Source organism: Amblyomma maculatum, chromosome 10 (assembly GCF_055883805.1).
Source record: "Amblyomma maculatum isolate TAMU_Amacu chromosome 10, ASM5588380v1, whole genome shotgun sequence".
NCBI classification, from domain to species: domain Eukaryota; kingdom Metazoa; phylum Arthropoda; class Arachnida; order Ixodida; family Ixodidae; genus Amblyomma; species Amblyomma maculatum.
This window is the reverse complement of record NC_139353.1, coordinates 153,541,174-153,548,327: the sequence shown is the minus strand read 5'-3', so window position 1 is coordinate 153,548,327 and position 7,154 is coordinate 153,541,174. Positions and strand designations below refer to the sequence as shown.

Genomic DNA, 7,154 nt, shown 5'->3' with positions numbered 1-7,154 from the left:
AGGAAGTTCATGTCAAAGGATTCGTGGTCATGTTCGGTGGTTATCAAATAACGCACATGGTGGCAATTCAAAATAAAGCCTTTCTTCAATGTTCTTTACAGAACGTCCCAAAATAATATTGCATCTTTGCAGGCAATAAACCAGTGTTCGATGGTTTTAGGTGTATCACATAACCTGCAATTAACAGAAGAAACGAAAATATTTTTTTCTGAAGCCACACTTTAAAAGGCAAAACCTTGGTATGAAGTTTAAAGAAAAATGTTTCAGTAGAAGGCGAGATCAGCATTTTGCGCACCCTTTTTAACACATCATGCTCCATATTATTGGAATTGAGTGAACGATTTAAGGGAGGCGGGAACAACATAGATATGAAATTATGGTATATATTTTTCCGTGAAACAAAGAATAAGTACTCATAAGAAAAGCAAACCGCCAGAAAACGCACTGAATCGTAAATTTCTTTCATGAAACCACATAAAACCAAACCAAGAGACCACTAAGTTTGGAAGAAGGTTCACTAGATTAGTGTGCAGGGATGCTCTGGTAATTGGATGGGAGCTATTACGGAAAAAGAAGCAACGAGCTTCTAACTGTCTGATATAGATATGTGTCAAACCTAGTCCGCCAGCACAAACAGGCCTGAATAAGTTATCGCGCCTCATAGGCTCAAAACTGGACGACCATATGAGCGTCGCAAACGTTCTGTGAAACCTGTGGATGTAATTCCTCGCGCAATGGAGTACCTGTAAAAAAATAAAGTTTTGTAGCCAGAAACATGTTACATGCCTGTGCTCGACTAAAATTGATAGGCGGTGCGGAACAAAAGTCTGAGCATAGCTTTTGAGTGCCGTGACCCGCTCTTTCCGGTAACGTCCACTAAACTTGAATGCATGAAGGGGAATCGAAGGTATTTAGGGGGAACACGAGACCATTCAATTCCAGCATAATAAGTCGGCATTGCTCCCCATGAACCAAACCATAGATCCGAACTCTTAGACTTATTCATTTGAGCGCCAGATACAATCCCAAACAGCTCAATGATGGTTATAATTTTGTCAATGCTGGGTTTGTCTGTGCAGAAAAACGCCAAATCGTCGGCGTACGCAAGCCCTTTCACTTTGTTACTGAAGGCAACATAACCATGGATACTGTGGTTTTGCAGTACACTCAAACAAAGTGGTTCTAGGTAGAGGGCAAAGAGCAGCAGTGACATAGGTCAACCCTGCTTCACGGACGATCGAATTGGCACAGGCTTTGAGAGATCACCGTTAACAATCAAGCGAGTGGAACAGTTGTCGTAACAAAGTTGCACCCCTTTCAGTACAGTTCATTCATCATTTGCACGCTCGAGAAGAGAAAATAGAAACGAATGCCGACACGATCAAATGCCTTCGCAAGGTCAATCTGGAGTAGAGCAAGCTGCTCATAAAAGCCAAAGTAATATTCGATAATTGTACGTGCAATATGCATGTTATTTTGTATGGAGTGTCCACTCAAGCCGCACGTCTGATGAGGGCCAATGAGAACCGTCATGGCATACTGTAAACGATTCGATAGAACTTTTGCAAAAATTTTGTAGTCCACATTTGCCAACGTGATTGGCCTATAGCCATCGACTGAGAGCAATTTTTCTTTATCCGTACTCTTTGGAATTAAGACTGTGTGTTTCCTAGTAAAGGACTGAGGAAGGAACCCCACATCGAAACCTAAAGCGAAGATCTGCAGCAAGATAGGGCTCAGCAAAAGTTTAAAAGTTTTGTAAAACCCGCACGATATGCCATCAGGGCCAAATGTTTTGGAGAGGGGTAATTGGTCAAGTGCGTGCTCTATTTCTTCCAACGTGAAAGGGCCATTGATAAGAGCACAGTCTTCATCTGATAAAGGCGTTATAAGAGCTTTAAAGTTAGCTAGTAGATCCGAATTAGAAGTAGCAGAAGCGTCACTGAACAGTGTCGTGTAATAGCTCACAAACACAGAGATTTGTCACACGTTTTCTTTACTAGGGTGCCATTGGACATCATTCCCGGTATCAATTTGGCCGTAGCATTACGGTGCTCATCAAATAGAGCTTGTCGCGTAGGGGTTTCAGGGTGCAATGCACGATTTGTACGAGATGGAACTCGGGCGCCCCATGTATCTTGCAGCGTCCTGTTTTTGTAAGTCACACTTTACCCTAGCAATTTCGTCTAAATATACTCCAGGTGCCTCACATTCTAATTCATAGAGGTAATACAAACTCTTATGCAATGTCCTCTCTTGTAATTTCCTGTAAAATGACCTAACAGACGCAATTTCAATAGATATATCCGCACCTCCTGTTTAAACAGCTCCCATGCAGCAAATATTGGCATGGCACCTGTCAAACACACTTGTAGCTGGGAGCGTATCCGAAAGGCAAACGCCTGATCATTTACAAGTGAAGAATTTAGCTTCTAATGCTCCCATTGCGGCCTAAATTTTGAACAGTAAGTTCTCCCGAGCCGAGAAACCACCACACAATGATCTGAAAACGAAACCGCTACAGTTTCACACAACAAATCACGGGAAATCAGCGTGGAAGAAACAGAAATCTTGTCTAGGCGCGCGTGGGACCTCCCCTGGATATGCGTGAATAGTGGAGTTGCATGACATGAGGCCCCTGTATCAATGAGTCCTGAATCATCTATAACACGCGACAACACTTCGCCACTTCTGTATCTGTGTACACTAGGCCCAGCACGATAATTCATGCAACATACACAATTAGTCTCCCATTAGCACAACATTCTTATCACAATCTAGGAGGTTAGTCATGGCTTCAAACGTATCAACACGCTCAGCTGCACTATTAAAAGCATAAATGTTGATAAGTCTTCATGGCTTCCCGTGGAGCAAAAAATCACAACTCATTAGCCGCCCATCAGAGTCAGTATAGTAAGATAACCCAGAATAAGGGAGAGCCCTTCGCAGAAATAGGAAGCTACCCGCCGAAAAACCAATAGCATGCGTCACAATAACATTGTAATCAGACAAAAAGGGTCCTAGTGCCCTCTCTGTGTCCTGCTCACTCAATCTTCGTTTCCTGGACGGCGACAAAATCAAGCCGCCTGCTGCTGAAAAGTCGACGAAGTTCCACCTGCTTCTGATGAGACCTAAAGCCTCCCACGTTCCAAAATAACGGCTTGAGGGGCAAGTTGGTGCTGCATCGTATTCAGAAATGTGGCGCAACAAACACAAACACAAGAGAAGATACACAACACACACGCACATTCAGCGTTGCAAACACTAGCTCCTCAGAGGTCGCCATGGTGACCACACAAGGACTAACTAGGCTTGCATTTGTCTCTCCGGAGACGGCGACGTCGCCTCCGGACCTCCACTACGACTGCGGGAACGCGAACGTTGGCACTTCCCCTTGTGTTTTGACGTGCGCCGGCGGCGGCGATGCTTCACGCTTACCAGATCATCATTTTCACTCGCGTCAGATGCGCATTTTCTCTTGCGCTGATGAAGATGCTCTTCAACAAGAGGGACGGCCTCAGCTGCAGGTAGAGTGGGCTGACCTGCAAGCTCTTCCTCGGCGTTGACCTCCGTGGCTGGAGTAACCGGGGCGGTATCTTTGGCAGCATTAGAACAGGTGGCAGGCTCCTTATCATGTGCCGGATTCGGCGTCTCATATCGAAGCAGCGTCTTACTTTCCTTGGAGTCACCTTGAGGAACAACCGTTGTATTAGCTGTGGTAGCCGTGTCCACAGTAGCAACTGAGAGGACACCAGCCGCGTCAAGCACTTCTGTGGCGTCCATAATATGCTCTTGTATGACGTCTTCCGGTGGCCGCACACAATGCCGCAACTTGTACGCATAGGTAACGATGCACTCTTCTACGGTGTGACCGAACCGTCGGCAGTCGTCACAATGCGGAGTACGGCAGTGCCTACGGATGTGGTCAACACGGGTGCATCGGAGGCAGAGCGGTGGCCTCCCTGGTATTAAAACAAGGCTCTGTATACCACAAATAGTCAGTGCATGCGGGACGTCGCCAACGCCGACTCCTTCAGCGAGAGACACAACATCATCCCGGTTCAGCGTTCTCAAATCTTCCATGTCCGCCACTTTAAAATTTTCCGTCGAAATGGAAGTCACCTTCCCGTACGCCTGTAGTGCCTCACGTATGAAGGCATCTTCCAAGCGTTCGGGAAGCCACAGAAGATTCAATTTCACCACGTTTTGGTTCTGGGTCCACAACGACACAACGGCGGCTCTTAACGACAAGATCACCGCAAGCCACCAATTTCTCTTTCGATTGTGCAGACTTGCAGGTGACCATCCATACATGAGACATTTGAAATTGGCCAATTGAACTAATTTCCTTGAGGTCCACAACATTCTGACGGGAGTCTCTGAAGTCTTGTGCCCGGTACGGGCGTCGGGCAAGGTCCGCATGCAAGAAAACGGAGTCAGCGACCAGCTTACCTGCTGGGAGACGGGGCAAAACAATCCGGTATTCATTGCTGCTGGCATTAGCCTGAGCAGTACCTCGTCCAGAGGCCGATTGAAGCCTTTGAGTTGAGAACATCGCGAAACGCAACCGCTTTGAACAGCGTCTTCGTCTTCTTCACTACTCTGTATACAGTGGCTTAGAGTTACAATGGTTGTTATTCAGTATGTGTAGCTAATTTTCCTTTTTCGTACTTCGTATATTTTTTTCGCTGTAGAGTTGATGGCCGTAATTCACTGATCGCCCTTTAAACACGCTGAATCTTTTTCCAGGCTATCACGATGGTTTACAAATGTCTCGTATTTTTATAATGCGTCGCTTTATTGCAGGCAAACCTCAAGATATAATTTTCTAGTGCTGATGTGTTTTTCATCGTCTACGAACGCTTGTAAGTTTTCCTACATACAGAGATATCCGGTGCACTAAATACTTTTAATACAGGGCGTTTCAGCTTGACGTGCTACGAGTGGAGCCGCGACGTCAATGAATACACTTCCAATGAGCGGTCTCAATACGTAAACATTCGAGAACGCGTCGCCCGGTGCGCGGCTATCTGCGCGTCTTTCGATGGTCAGCGATGTTTGTTTATTTTATATCGAGCAGTTTTTTGTCATTGCTAGCGAAACGATACGTTCGTGCTTCCACTTTCGTGTTGAAGGTGGCAGATCTTCAGTCGCAGATATGAAGACGCACCGCAAGATCGTACGAGCTGCAGTGACTGTTGCACGCCCAAAAGCAACGCGACGCGCGTACATGCTTCCTAGTGCACACTTCAACGGCTTCGTATTTTCGAGGTATTTGTGAAACAATGCGTGTCTTCGTATAGAGAATAGTTCTATATGTTTGGTATCATGCTTATTTAGTGCGCTGGCGTGTCTGGCATGGTCATTCTGGTTGCGTTTCATCGATCGGCCCGGCTTCTGTTCAGAAGTGGAAAAACTCTGCCCGGTATCAGTTCCGGAAATGACACGTTCGTCCGGTTTCTGGTTAATTGATACAGGCTTAACCGAAATTAAACCGCGCGGAGCTCTCATTTCAAAAATTCCTGTATAGTCCGCGGCCTTTGTTTCACAAGAAAAACTAGACGCCAGGCTGCAAAAATCATGCAGAGCTACAGAATAATACAATAATATTTGAAAACGAAAAAAAAAGAATAAAAAGACAGAAAAATGGAAAAGAAAAAAATTTGCGCGTTTTTTAGACTTCGGTCTTCTCGGTCAGCAAGCACGCACTTTAACCCCTACACCACGGAAGCATACGGAGGCAGCGGTTATATTTCTGCTTATGTAGTCTACACTGCTCTTTCGTAGTTTGTGTATTTTTGTAGCCTGTAGAATTTGTGGTTGTAATTGAACGATCGCCATTCAAACACGCTGAATCTTTTTCCGGGCTATCACGCAGGGTTATCCGTGTCCCGCATCTTTACAATGTATCGCTTTCTTGCAGACAAACCTCGGGATGTCACAATTTACTAGTGCTTATGTGTTTTGTCATCGTCTTCGAACGCGCGCAATTTTGCTACATATAGATATATGCGGTGCACCAACTCTTGTAATACTACTTGTTTTAGCTTCACCTGCTGCCAGCGGAGCCGCTACATCAATGAACTTACTTCTGACCAAGTGTTTTGCGTACGTAAACACTCGAGGAAGCGACTCCCAATGTCCGGCTGACCTGTGCATATTTCGATTGTCAGCGATATGTTTCATTTATTCTCGAGCGTATTTCATCCTCGCTAACGAAACACTACGTTCTTGCTTGCACTTTCGCGTTGAAAGTGGCAGATCTTCAGTCGCAGATATGAAGATGCACCGCAAGTTCGTACAAGCTGTAGCGACTGTTGCACACGCAAAAGCAAAACGCGATGCGTTTGTGTACTTGCTAGCGCACCCATCTTCTTATCTTCTAGGTATTTGAGAAAAAACGCGTACTCCACATATACAGAAAAGTTGTAATGTATAACATGTATGGTTTCATGTTTATTTAGCACAAAGACATGTTCCGACGTGGTCATCCTGGTTGAGCTTCACGATCCGCCCGAATTGTGTTGAGAAGCGAAAATACTCTGTCCCGTATCAGTTTCATTCATATCGGGTTTGTCCGGTTTCTGTTAAACCTGACGTGGCCTGTCTTGTGTATGAGGTCAATACAGGACTGGTCCGCCATTTCATATCCATACCGGACTGGGATGTCATGTATGAGATGCATAATGGAAATGGTCCGCCCTGTATTAACTCTATACCGGACCGTACCGTCCGGATTCAAACTCATACCGGACATGACCTGTCCGAAATAAACCCGAGTAAGCTTCGTACAGGACTGGTCACACCGGAATGAAATTTATACGGGATAATACAGGAGCGGTTCAATCCCGTTTGTCGCGATATGGGATTTTTCTCTAGGGGAAGCACATGTAGCCGCAGCGGTGGCTCTGTAGCTTTGGCGTTCGGCTGCTAGCTGACCCCAAGATCATCGGTCAAATTCTTGCAGTGCTAGAGAATTTTTATGGGAACAAAAAGCAAATATACCCTGGTTCTGTGCAACGTCGGTGGTTTAAATTAAACGGATCCCTCCACGAGGGAGATTACGCATATTCCATGTGCAGCTTCAGAACATACAACAATGCACACCATTCCATATCAAGATAGCCCCACATGGTTTAGAGTCTATCTCATAT

At 45.5% G+C, this 7,154-nt stretch overlaps 1 pseudogene; it reads right to left on the bottom strand.

Moving 5' to 3' along the window:
- Positions 1-3,306: 3,306 nt before the first annotated feature.
- On the bottom strand, positions 3,307-6,420 carry LOC146177739 (uncharacterized; annotated as a pseudogene).
- Positions 6,421-7,154: the final 734 nt, after the last annotated feature.